Here is a 14,109-nt window from a genome sequence, read left to right on the forward strand (position 1 = left end):
TCTCCAGCATATAAAATGTTTTCTTATAGAAATGGTAAGGTGACTCAGTGGGTCCTGTTCTTCCCTGGGAGATCCCACGGACTCCAGAGCACAGAGTGAGCTCACCAGTCTGAGCTCACCTTCTGACCTCAGAGATCCAGTGGAGATGAACAACTGGGGCAAGGTTGTGCTCTTTCTATTCAAGTCAATCCTGAACTCCTAATACATGCATTTTGTAGTGGTCTTCTTGCTCCAAATTCTGTTTAATTAACAGTTTCATTTCATAAATCACCTCTACAGATTTCAATTTATACATTTTCCAGGACACTTTCCCTTTAGGTGAAAGTTCCCCAAGGTGTGACTAAGGTTCATTTGCACCCACATCGCTTGGAATGCTTAGAGAGCTGCTCCCCACCACACATGTTCCAGAACAGATCACTGGAGGCAAGGCCCAGGCACAAGGCTCCAGTACGCGGTAACAACTCACAACTAAGCTTTAGAGGAAGTTTCCAGTTGGCTATGGGATGGCAGGACCAAGAACAATAAACCACCACTCCATTCCTGCCCACCACCGTCTTTACAAGTGTATTTTCTCAAGCTGTAAAATGCACTGTTGATTTAACAACAGCTTCTTGTGCAAAAAGAAATCCTACATTTTGGGGAAAATTTTAGAAATATTAAATGAAAAAATGTCCGTCCGTTCTAAGAACAATAACATTGCCCATATGTTTACCGGTTGTTACTTAATAGTAAGCTCTTTTAAAATACAGATTTACATGGTTAGTTGTTCTCATCCTTTTAAGATTTTTTTCAAAGTGTGAGTATTTTACACCAATGAGGAGATACTACTTAGGCAAGTTATTTTAGGGTAACAGTCTTCAATTTACCTATACTATGATGTAGGAAGACTTTACAATAGATATAAAGGCCAAGGAGAGCTTTAAAGGAATCAAGATTCTGAATATTCCATTTCCCTTTCCATTCCTTAAAATTGATCTGAAAAAAATAATTTCTGGAGAGAAGACCAAGATGGTGATACAGGAGGCTCTTGAGCTCCCCTTATCCATGGACTCACTGAGAGTACAGCTACACATGGAGCAGTTCTTACTGAAAGAGACCCAGAAACTAGCCAAGCAACTTCTACACATCAGATGAAAAAGAAAATACCCACATCAAAACATGTAGGAAAGGCTGAGACATGCTGTTGCCATAAACCTCCCCCCACGCTCCGCACTCCTAACTCCCCATTTCTCCCTGAGGAGTGAAGGGTTTGGACCCCCCATTTAGTGTCCCACATGACTGGCCCCCAAAACACCTAGCTTTGAAAGCCAGTGGAGCTTGCCTCCACAAGACCCACAAGACCATAGCAAAAAAGATAGTATCAATAAATGATGTTGGGAAAACTTGGCAGCCACGTGCAAAAGAATGAAACTAGACCCCTGTCTTACACCAATACCACAAAACTAACTCAAGTGGATTTAGTGGTTTAATGACTTGGATGTAATGCCTGAAACTGTCAAACTCTTGGAAGAAAATTCAGAGGGGGTAAGCTCTTTCAAACTGATCTTGGCAATGATTTTTTTTTTAATTAGACAGCAAAAGCAAAAATAAGCAAGTGAGACTACATCAAACTAAAAGGCTTCTTCACAGCAAAGAAAACCATCACCAAAATGAAAAGGCAACCTATGGAATGGGAGAAAATATTTGCAAACCACATACCCAGTAAGGCGTTAATATGCAAAATAAAGAGATGTCAAGTGTTGGTGAAGATGTGGAGAAAAGGGAACACTTGAACATTGGTAGTGGAAACGTAAATTGGTGTAGTCACTGTGGAAAACAATATGGAGGTTTCTTACAACATTAAAGGTAGACCTACCATGTGATCCAACAATTCTACTTCTGAGTATGTATCCAAAGGAAAGGAAATAACTATCTTGAGCAGATAACTGGACTCCCATGCTTCTTGCAACATTATTTACAATATTCAAGGTGGGAAAGCAGTCTAAGTGTCCATTCTTGTGTGAATGGATCAAGAAAATGTGGTATATGTATACAGTGGAATATTATTCGGCCTTAAAAAAGAAGGAAATCCTGTCATTTGCGGCAATCTAGATGAACCCGGAAGGCACTGTGGTAAGGAAATAAGCCAGACAGAGAAAGGCAAATACTGCATGGCATCCCTTACATGTGGGATCTAAAAAATAAATTAAACTCATAGAAACAGAGAGTAGAAAAGTAGTTTACAATGTCTGGGAGGTGAGGAAAATAGAGGGAGGTTGGTAAAAGGGCACAAACTTTCAGTTATAAGATGAACAAGGTCTGTGGGTCTAATGTATAATATGACTATAATTGATAACACTGCATTGTATAATTGAGATTTGCTTAGAGAGAACTTAAATATTCTCACACATACACTAAAAGTGATGTGATGGATGTGTTAATTAACTCAGTGGAGTGAATCCTTTCACAATATATAATATATCAAATCATCACATTGTACACATTAAATATCTAATAATTTTATTTGTCAATTACACATCAATAAAGCTGAAAAGATAATTTTTAAAAGCCTGATCTGCCTGAGGATATATTTCCAGTTCTGCTTCCACACATCCCTTCCCCATTATCTCATATTTTAAAGAAGAGAGGCCCCCTTCTCACCCTAATCTTTGTATAGCATATTATCCTGCAGTAGAAAAACCTCTGTAGTCCACGGATATAATCAGAAACATAGTGTAGGTATTGGTATCAGTGTTGAGAAAGGGAGTGACACTAACAAATGAGTAATAAGTTCTTTTGTAGTTAGATGGTTTCCTACTTTGCTTTCAGTAAAATTGCAAGAAGATCTACAATCAGTTGTCAACTGATAATTAAAAACACAATCTGGTGCTAGTTTTCCCTGTGATTTTTGGCATAGGACTGAAAGTACAAAGAATTGAGAGCATTGCTGTAGCAAAGCTCCTTCTATCCCCACCTACTTATTTACATAAACAGTTTTTTTCTCAACATTTTCAAAACACAAAAAGGTGGGAGGAGAAAACTGATGTTGAAACCTGTCTCACTTTAGCTACAAGTAGTAAGTAATTATGGCTAAGTTGATACCTGACCTAATTTTCGCAAAAATTAGATACTTGACCTAATTTTAGCAAAAGTAGCCAGTCTCCATCCAGCTCATTAAGATACATCTAAAATAAAAAATTTGATTTTTCTGTCTAATTACTTAGCAAAACTTATAACCCATGTTGTTTTCATCAACACTACGCTAATAGTAGTTGAAATAACTTGATCCGTAATAATTTTTTTTTAATATTTTATTTATTTATTTGAGACAGAGATAGTGAGAGAGAGCTCGAGCAGGAAGGAGGGGGAGAAGCAGGCTTCCCGTGGAGCAGGGAGCCCGATGCGGGGCTCGATCCCAGGACCCCGGGATCATGACCTGAGCCGAAGGCAGAGGCTTAACCATCTGAGCCACCCAGGTGCCCCGATCCGTAATAATTTTTAAATATAGCTTCATGGTCACCTCAAATTAAAAAATATAATTTCAACAATTTATGCCTTTTGTTTTGATAAGGTAATTGACCAAAGTCTTTGAAGAATAAAAATATTCATGTTAGAAATCTTTAAAAACAAGGTGGGGGTGCCTGGGTGGCTCAGTCGTTAAGCGTCTGCCTTCAGCTCAGGTCATGATCCCAGGGTCCTGGGATTCAGCCCCGCTTCGGGCTCCCTGCTCAGCGGGAAGCCTGCTTCTCCCTCTCCCACTCCCCCTGCTTGTGTTCCCTCTCTCGCTGTCTCTCTGTCAAATAAATAAAATCTTTTAAAAAATAAAAAATAAATTTAAAAAATATGTCATATTAGGATGAAAGTTTTTGGTAGAAGCAGAATAGAAATATGATTTCAAGGAGAGAAAGGAAAGATGCAAAATCTCTGATTATTAAAGAACAACTTGTTCACGTATTTAAATAGATGATGTGGTATTTAGATACTGTTAGGTATATCTTGTAAGTGCTGTTATATATGTGTGTATATATATATATTTTTAAATGGATCAGTTATTTAATTACGTTCTTTGTAAGAAATTTGGAACACCAATTTGAAGGTAAACTCCATTTGTGAGAGAAAACACAGAGCAGAGGTAGCCCTGAAGCTGAGGAACAGCTTTGATTTTTGGCAGAATTTGCGAGTCCACGGCTTTCTGATCAACCTTGCACTGCTCTGTAATCTCGTTATTTCTCTTTCTCGGTGTCAAAGATCTCACCCTCCTGGTGTCTGGGCTTACGCAGCTTCTTCTTGAAGTAAGCATCAGTGAGATGTTTAGGGATTTTCACACTGCGGATATCAATTTTGGTAGAAGTAGCAATGACGAATTTCTGGTGTGTTCTACACAGAGTAACTCAACTGAGGGACAGAGGTCCGGTCACAAGTAGCAAGCCACTGCTCAGTTGCTTCAGGAAAACTACCCTCTTGCCTCTGTGGCGCCCAGTGAGGATGATCAGAATGGTCCCGGGAATGATACTAGCTCACAGCTTTCTCACGTGCTGACTGAAAGGTTTTTTGCCGTGGCTCAACAGCTTTCGAGGCACATCTTCAGTAGGATAATACCTAGGCTTTTTGCGAAGTTTAACCACTCGGGTACCACCGTTCTTGTCACCACCAACTGGTTTTGTGACGGTAGCAAGAACTTTCTCCTTCTTTTTCTTTTCAACCCTGGATTTAGCTGCCGAATACTTCCTCTTGTACATGGCCTTTCTGGAATACATAGCTGATCGGGAATATCTGCTAATTCCTCTGACAAGGACAGGGTTTCGACTGCAGTGGGGCTTCCCCTTCTTTGGCGTTTTAGCCTTGGGGTTACCCTTCTTAGCCTTCCCACCGGCATCAGCCTTCTTAGCTTCAGGTTTCTTCTCCTTAGTATCCGGCTTCTCAGCTTTTTTGCCTGCCATCTTGCAAGATGGGAAAGAGCTGTATATATTTTTTAATGATAATATTTACAACGCACTGGAAGTTATATCCTTTGCAAGTATTTTTAACTTGAGATGAAAAGTTTTAGATGTCAGCTTAATGTGCAAGAAGATACAAAGCTTTACAAAATTATTTTGGAAGCGTTTGCAAGTAAAAAGTTTGAAGACCACTATTTTAGGAAACCCAGTCAGAGAGCAGTGTAGAATGGGGAGGAATTCAGAGAAATTGGGCAGGGCACCAGTTAGGAGACAATTGATTTTTTTCAGATGTAAGGAATTTGAACTGTATCAAGTTCATAGTCATGGAAATGAAGAGAAGCAGACTGAAATCAAAAGCTACTAAGAAATAAGAATTATTAGTATCAGTTCTTGCTTCATTTCATCTTAAATTTTAAATATTGCCCAAACAGAATTTTCCGATGTGTCCTACCTGTAGACTCTGCCTGGACTTGGTCTTGAGCTCCTTGCTACCCACTTTCCCTCCCTTCCTTCCTCTCTTCCTTCCTTCCTTCCTTCCTTCCTTCCTCTCTTCCTTCCTTTTCCTCCTATTCATCAGACACTCTGCTAAGTGCTGAGACTTCTGAAACAGTTAATATCAGGTCCCTGGTCTCTGATAGCTTCCAGTTTAGTAGAGAAGCTTATAGCTAAGTATGATGCCGAGAGAGATATATGGCCCATACTACTCCACCTCTCCCGCCTTGTAACGTGCTAGGGGACAGAGAGCTAAAGCTTCCATTTCCCAGACTTCCTCAGATTCCATATGTGGCCCAGCTTTTGCCAAAGCAGACATATGCGTGTTATATTTGGAAGACAGAAATGAGACAGAGGTGGCACTTTCTGCTGTTTCCACTAGCAAGCAAGGATATGGAGGCTCTGGTTTTTCTCTGACGATGTACCCAGGGTCTGGTACCTATTTCTGTGGGTGCCAGGGACATCCATTTTGATGGCATGGATCTGCCCTGAGGCAGTGTGCCTGGAGCCAGGACTTGAGGCTGCCATTTCCTTATTGCTCAGCTTTCTGGTCATTCCCCAGTTCTCTGACCATTGCACAGGTTGGCATGTCTGGTGATTATTCCTGGAAGCTCATCCTGAAGCCTGTTTCTCCACACTTTCTAACCATTTTGTAAACACTTAGTTCTTTATATTAAATCCCTTTGAGTTTAAGTTAGCTAGAATGGCTTCTTTTATTGTCAATCAAATCCTGGCTAACACAGATGAAGCCCATCATTCCTCCCAGCCTCCTGCCAGCCTCCTATTGTTCCTACATCTCTTTATTGCCAACCAGCTGTTATCCTATGGGCCAGTGATAACTCTGGAATGGTACATTGCTACTTGAATTGTTCCTATTTCTCCTCTGTGTGCTTTAATTTTTAGAACTGGTCTGACATGTTCTGATTGGTCCTGTTTTTGGTGAACTGCAGTCTCTCCTGCCTTACCCTGGTGAAGGCTAATCATAAACAGATCTAAATGGTGGCTTCAGAAATATTGAACTCTTACATACTGTCTCCTCTGTTTGTCTGCCTCTGGGTTCCACTCACCTGCTTGGGACTCCATTACCTCTTTCTGTATCCTTTGGACAGAGTGTCTTACTCACCTTGCTTCTCCTCCGCAGTGTGACTTCCTGTAATTGGGTCATTTCCTTTAGAGCATCGATTCTGTTTATTTGGCCTAAGAAGTCCCCTGAGGAGCTCATTTAAAATGCAGATTCCCCAACTCGACCCTGACCCTGACGTAGTAGGTCTGAGGTATAGCTGGAAGTCTACATTTTTAACAAATGCAACAGGGCATTGTGACCCACTCGGGCCTTGTACTACACCTTGACAACTCTGTGAAGACAGTGCGTAAACCACTTGAGTGGTTAGGACAGAGAGTAGGTCCTAACTACTTCCCTTTTCCCTGTACTGTGAAGGATGAGAAAAGAGAGACAATATAGGGAGCCCCTAGGTTGTAAACTCGGATGACTAGGATTCCGATTGTAGCGCTCGCTGGTTCAAAGAGGGAAATTAAGAAGGGAAACCAGTTTGTGGAGGAAATAATGAGTTCCATTTGAGACATGTTGGGTTTGACATCCAAATGAAGATGATATATTGTTGGCAGCTTGTAATGGATTGATGACTCAGGTCTGGGGATTGATTAGTGGGATGGATTCTCTGCTGTGTGGACTTCAGAGAATTACTGCTGTAGCTAAATTATTTCTTTAGTGTGGTACAACCATGATTGTCCTGAAGATGACATACATCTATTTGTGTCTTTCCCAATATGACGTGGAATCAATATTTTGTATTTTTTACGAAATTGTATAAGAGGAAAAGTGAGGGGCGCCTGGGTGGCTCAGTCGTTAAGCATCTGCCTTCCTCTCAGGTCGTGATCCCAGGGTGCTGGGATCGAGCCCCTCATCGGGCTCCCTGCTCCGCGGGAAGCCTGCTTCTCCCTCTCCCACTCCCCCTGCTTGTGTTCCCTCTCTCGCTGCGTCTCTCTCGCCAAATAAATAAAATCTTCACACACAAAAAAGGAAAAGTGAGAAGATTCATGGTAGGATACTCAGTGTTATAAGTTGCCTAGGAGATGCCTAAGATCCAGCTCTTTCCCTCAGAGCGCTCCTTTTCTTTCCCTCAGTCCTTCCTTCCCTTTCCTCCAGCCTGCTGACAAATATACATTAGGTATGTAAATTGGGGAAGGAAAAATTATGTAGGATAAGTGTAAGTGAAGAGAACAAAACTCAAAACTACAGGTATTACTGTAAATGCAAATGTTTTATGGGTCTTTGTGTAAAGGAGAACTCTAGATTTTTCTTCCAACCCATTGTGAAAGTTCTGTTTCTTCTCTAGGACTTAAAGCCATTGTTTAGGAGTGGTTTTCAAGCTTGCTTCGAGTGAAATCTTATGCAGAAAAAGTATTTCAGAAATGTAACTGTACTTGATTGAATTCAAATATATACCATTTACTCATGCTAAACCTGTTGCCTAGGTTCCATGAGAACAATGAGAGTGTTTTGATGGAGATAAAAGTTTAAAGCTAGGGTATATGGACAATGGTTATATGTGAGCAAGCAGATTTCTTTCCAAATCTGTAATGATAAAATCCTGATTCATTCAGAAGAGTAGTTGCAGATGAATACTTAAAAAAAACAAATAAATATATTTTGCAATCTTGGCATACTGAAAGTAAATCGATATGGTACCAGAACCCTAATTCTGAAATCTACCCTGTAATTATTTAACTTTATCAGGGGTCAGTCATAAATATTCATTGAACACTTAGTACATTCTAGATGTTGAGGTTGTATTAGAGAAAACAGACACATAGAATTTATGGCCTAGCAGGGAAGGTAGACACTAAAAAAAAGTTGTAAGTAATTTACAAGTGTATAAACTACAAGTTGAAAAAAATCCTAAGTATGTTGGGAATGTATGACAGGAGACCTAACCTTGTATAGGATGTTCTTCCTAAGGAAATGGTGTTTAAGTTGAAACATAAAAGGTGAATAGGCAAAGGGAAGGACAAAAAATGTGTTCCAGGTTGATGGGCCACTATGTGCAAAGGCCCAAAGGTGGGAGAGGGCCTGGGCTATTTGAGAAACTAAAAGTCAACATGGCTTTTCCCCAACAAAGCTGGAGAGACTAGTGAGCTATTGATAGAAACCGAATCGTGCAAGACTTTCTAGCCAATGCCCGGGGGTAATTTGTAAAGTTATTAATTGATGTGTTTTTAATGCCAGTATTATTATTAACTGTCAACCCTCCACCACTTGGGCTGTAAGCCAAGAGGTATTCCCCCAAGAGGTGGAGGAAGTGCCGCAAAGAAAACCAGTAACAGAAACTTTAAATATTTGGCTAAATCTAAACCAAAAAAAAAAAAAAAAAAAGGCTGGGCATTAGAGAAATTGGGGCAGTATGCATACTGAGTGAGAAAAGAGTAAAGCGGCTGCATAGGGTCCCTGAGAAAAGGACCCAAGCACAGCCTCACAGATGGAGGTGATCCCCTGTGGGCTGCGGGGAGCAGCCCAATATTTTCCAGTGTGACCAGAAAGTGACACTAAAAGGTAGGCTGACCAGGAGGTTGCTTGCAAAGCAATGCAAATACTGAGGGCACCAAGTGTCTAGAGGGGGAGGGACAGGGATCAGTACATTGGGGTGGGGTTGGAGTCCATCAGGTAATATTTCTTATAGCATCCTAACATATCCATGTTAAGTATTGGGCGTTATTTGAAATATAGCAGAAAGTCACTGAGGGGTTTTTTTTTTTTAAGAATTTATTTATTTATTTGACAGAGAGAGACAGCGAGAGAGGGAACACAAGCAGGGGAAGTGGGAGAGGGAGAAGCAGGCCTCCCGCTGAGCAGGGAGCCCGATGAGGGGCTCAATCCCAGCACCCTGGGATCATGACCTGAGCCGAAGACAGACGCTTAACGACTGAGCCACCCAGGTGCCCCAGGGATTTTTTTTTTTTTTTAAGATTTTATTTTATTTGAGAGAGAGAGTGAGCAAGCACAAGCAGGGGGAGGAGCAGAAGGAAAGGGAGAAGCAGAGGGAGAGGGAGAAGCAGACTCCCTACTGATCGGGGAGCTCAACATGGGGCTTGATCCCATGACCCTGGATCATGACCTGAGCCGAAGGCAGACACTTAACCAACTGAGCCACCTAGGTGCCCCTGAGGGATTTTTTTTTTTTAAGATTTATTTATTTATGAGGGAAAGAGAGAGGAGGAGCAGAGGGTGAGGAAGAAGAGCGGGCTCCCCACTGAGCATGGATCCCGATGGATGCAGGGCTAGATCCCACAACCCAAGATCACAACCTGAGCCAAAATCAAGAGCTGGACGCCCAGTCAACTGGGCCACTCAGGCGCCTCACCACTGAGGGATTTTAAATAGAAACGTGTCTTGATGGTATCTGTCTAGCTGGGTATAGAGAATGGTTGGAAGTAGGTGGAACTGATTTCAAGAGAAAACTGCTAGAAGGATATTGCAGTAGTCTATCTAGGCAAGAGATGAAAATAATCTATACAAGGATGGTAGCAATGGAGATAAAAGGAAATGGATGGTTTACAGATATCTGTCTTAGTCTGCTCAAGCTGCCATAATAAAACATATAATAAAGACTGGGGGCCCTAAACAAGAGAAATTTATTTTCTCATAGTCGTGGAGTCTAATCGTCCCAGATCAAAGTCTAATAGGGTTGGTTTCTGATGGAGAGCTCTAGTCCTAGCTTGCAGATGGCTTGCATTGTGTCCTCACATGACAGAGATCTCATTCTTTCTTCCTCTTCTTATAAATGATCTCACTTAACTTTACCTCCTAAAGCCCCTATCTCCAATTAGTCACACGGGGTTTAGGGCTTCAACATATGAATTTAGGGAACACAATTCAGTCCATAGCAATATATCTTTAGGAAATAGCGCTTGATTGGATGTGGGGATGAGGTGGAAGAACGTAGGGGAGTCAAGGATGAACTTAGGTTTCTGGCTTGAGTAGAAGTAATAGTGCTATTTATGGAGATTGGAATCACTGGCGGTAGAGAATATTTTGGGGAGAAATGTCTAAAACTAATGTTAAACTTACTTATTTTGAAGTATCTATGAGATATCAATAAGAAATGTCAAGTGGGTAGTTGGTTCTATGGGCCTGGAATTCAAAAAAGACATCTGGGACACAGATGTGGATGTAGGTCTCATCTGCCTATAGATGGTCATTAACCACAGGAGTGGATGAGAGTCCATTGGGCAGTGGTTTTCAAATGGAAATGTTCGTCAGAATCGCTTGGGTAGCTTGTTAAAACAGATTGCTTGGCCCCACCCCCAGAATTTCTGATACTACTGTACTTTCGGCAGCACAGGAACATTTTAGGGCTTTTGAATATGCTGGCAAATTACTTTCCAGAGAGCTCATAGCAGTTTATATTTTTATCAGGTGAGTATGAGAAAGCCCATCTCACAGTACCCTTTATTGCATTGAATATTGTAATTTCTTTCTTTTTTTTTTAAAGATTTTACTTATTTATTTGACAGAGACAGCGAGAGAGGGAACACAGCAGGGGGAGTGAGAGAGGGAGAAGCAGGCTTCCCACCAAGCAGGGAGCCCGATGTGGGGCTTGATCCCGGGACCCTGGGATCATGACCTGAGCTGAAGGCAGATGCTTAATGACTGAGCCACCCAGGCACCCCTGAATATTGTAATTTCTTAATGCCAAAGATAAAAAAAGGGAACCCGTTGCAATTTTATTTTGCACATCTGTGATTATCTGTGATGGTGAACATTTTTTCCCATTTTAAAATGCTGTTTGCAGGTCCTCTGGTTTTCAGTAAAAACTTCTGTTTTTACATATTTCTGTTTTAACACATATATTCTTTTTTTGTTTTTTTTTAAGATTTTATTTATTTATTTGAGAGAGAGAGAGAGAGCACATGAGGGGGGGAGGGTCAGAGGGAGAAGCAGACTCCCCGCCGAGCAGGGAGCCCGATGCGGGACTCGATCCCGACTCCAGGATCATGACCTGAGCCGAAGGCAGTCGCTTAACCAACTGAGCCACCCAGGCGCCCTTAACACATATATTCTTTAGCCCCTTCAGTGCACCATTGCATTTTGTGATCGGCCTATTTGCGAGATAATTTGCGCTGGTGAAGTCTACACTAATGTGTATGAACTGAAAGAATTAAGCAGGTCTTTAATATTCATCTTTGTCAATACGATGAAAACACTCTGCTACTGATCCTTTCTCAAGTTGAGTAATACAAAAATGATCATATATAAAAATGAGGCCTAAATGGTGCTAGAGATAGTTTCCGTGTGTGTGTGTGTGTGTGTGTGTGTGTGTGTGTAGGGTAAGTAAAACCAAGACATTGCCATTCTGATTGACCCTAGCTTGTCCTAGCGCCTTTTAAGGGGGCAGAGGCCCAGAAATTCTTCCTCTTCTCTAAACGTGGAACACACTTGGCTGGCTTTGGCATACTGGCCATGACCTAATGTTCCGTCTTACACCATTGCTGTGCATGTGAAAGCCAGCCCAAATGCTTAGCTAAATAGCAGTGAAACTACTGATGACAAAACCAGATTCTGCTGGGAGCTCAGCTGGCTGGTCTCTGTGGCTCTTTCAGTCAAAACTGTGTTACTCTTCTGACGGCCTGTTTCAGTCAGTGATCTTAGATGACTTGAAAGTATACTTCAGCATGTGTCTGAGACATCTTATGACTCTTTCCTGGCCTGCAGTCTTCCCCTGTTAATTTGTAGTAACATCTGCCTTGGCCCCCTGTCATCACCTGTTTTGGTACCTGACAGTCTCAATGCACTGAAACTGGGACTAGGTCTGTTTTGATGGCTGTGAAGCCCATGTTCCCACAGTCTCATCAAATTGCATTTCTTAAACACCCGCCCTTGAGTTAGTTAATCATGGAGATACATTCTGGCTATTTGAAGTGAAAGAGAGCAGCAGATTTTTCAGATAAAATGCACAGAGGCATCATGTGGTGTCATAGCAAAGGGCAACTCCCTTCATTTCCACAGGACATGGGATTTTACAATATATTTGTACTCTGAATGGAGATTCTGAGACCACGCCCCTCTTCCTCGGTTGGGAGCAAAGCAGAGCGTGATGGGGTGGACTTGAATTTTTTTTTTTTTAAGATTTTATTTATTTATTTATTTGAGAGAGAGAGAGAGAAACAGCATGAGAGGGGATAGGGTCAGAGGGAGAAGCAGACTCCCCGCCGAGCAGGGAGCCCGATGCGGGACTCGATCCCCGGACTCCAGGATCATGACCTGAGCCGAAGGCAGATGCTTAACGACTGAGCCACCCAGGCGCCCCTGGACTTGAATTTTTGAGTTTTAAACAGACCGGTCTGGCTGTGTGGCCTTGAGCAACCTTCTTCGTTTCTCAGAATTTGTTCCTTCATTTGTAAAGTGGGGTAATCCATTTCTTACAGGGCTGTTGTGAGAATGCGGAAACATGTAAAACATTGCAGGTGTCCAAATGTCAGTTCCCTTCCCTTATTGACTAGGAGTAGCTGCCATTTTATGAGAGGACTTATCAGTGTGACTTGGATTCTGAAGGTAAGTGTGTCTAATGGGCAGCCTGATTCTTGGATCACAATGGCTCAACCACAAGGACTTGAGTAATTGTTTTATTGCTTTGAACTTCCTTTGGCACAGGGCCCCACCCAACCCATGTGAAAATGAATACCAGTGAGCAGCCAACTGTTCCTCAGTTGTTAGCACTCTCAACACAAATTTGTAAAAAGAATTTAATGGCCAGAAATCAAGTAACTCCAACTGAATATTGCATATGAAGCCCAGGATTCCCAGCACATTCCCAGGACTCTTATTACATGTCATGTCCTTAGCATGACTGTCCCTCCCATTTCTTTCTGTAGTCCATGATGATAGGAAGAAACAAGGAGGTAGAGAGAAGAGAATATACCTGTTTTGGGCTCCATCGAAAGCCCCTGATGCAGTTTCTGGCCAGGCCTCCACTTTCTCTTTGCTGCAGATTTTTCATGATTGTAGTAACATCATCATTAGAACTTCTGAAAATCACAAATTAAATAAAAGCTGGCTGGGCTTTGGACCCCGTTGATGTAGGGTTGTGTGGAACAACTCAGCTTAGGCTCATCATATGCTAATCACCTCTCATCCATATGCAGTCATTAACACAGAATTTCTGATCTCTTTGGGCAAGACATGGTCAGCTTTGACTTATTGCTGTTTTTACTCCAAAGAAAGAAATTCTCCTAAATTTAAAAAAACTTCATTCTTTTGATTAATTCAGGCTGTGTCTCCCCACAACCTCCAAACTCGTCTAGTTCAAATTCAACACCTGTAATTATTTGAATTTATTTTCCTTTAAGCACTCTGAATACAGATATGAAAATCAGAATTTAAATAAAATACAGTATAATTTAGAGGCCGGTTATTAGCTTTATGAAAAAGATTTCCTTTTGTAATTGGAAATTCTCTGATTCAACTAAGTCAGTGATAAGGTCATGGACAAAACAGGCAGGAATGCTTGAGGAGAGCTCTGGTCTAGATTCTAGGGCCATTACAGACCAGTTTTGTCTCATTAGTTGTATCAAATAATCCTCTGGTGCTCAGTTCCTTAATATTAGGGGGTTAAGCAAGATAATCTCTATGGTTTCTTATGTAAATTCAAGTTACAGGAACATATTGTGTAAACCAAGGCCCAAA

At 41.5% G+C, this 14,109-nt stretch overlaps 1 protein-coding gene and 1 pseudogene across 16 annotated transcripts in view; one reads left to right on the plus strand and one right to left on the minus strand.

Moving 5' to 3' along the window:
* GSAP (gamma-secretase activating protein) overlaps positions 1 to 14,109 on the plus strand; it is a 198,634-nt gene that overhangs the window by 44,863 nt on the left and 139,662 nt on the right. The gene's annotated exons all lie outside the window — the stretch shown is intronic.
* On the minus strand, positions 4,037 to 4,936 carry LOC123835827 (large ribosomal subunit protein eL6-like; annotated as a pseudogene). Its single transcript, XR_006788835.3, has one exon. The product of XR_006788835.3 is annotated as a large ribosomal subunit protein eL6-like (transcript).

This window comes from Mirounga angustirostris, unplaced genomic scaffold, assembly GCF_029215605.1.
Source record: "Mirounga angustirostris isolate CCGP_5_RB_7025 unplaced genomic scaffold, mMirAng1.0.hap1 SCAF_12, whole genome shotgun sequence".
NCBI lineage: Eukaryota > Metazoa > Chordata > Mammalia > Carnivora > Phocidae > Mirounga > Mirounga angustirostris.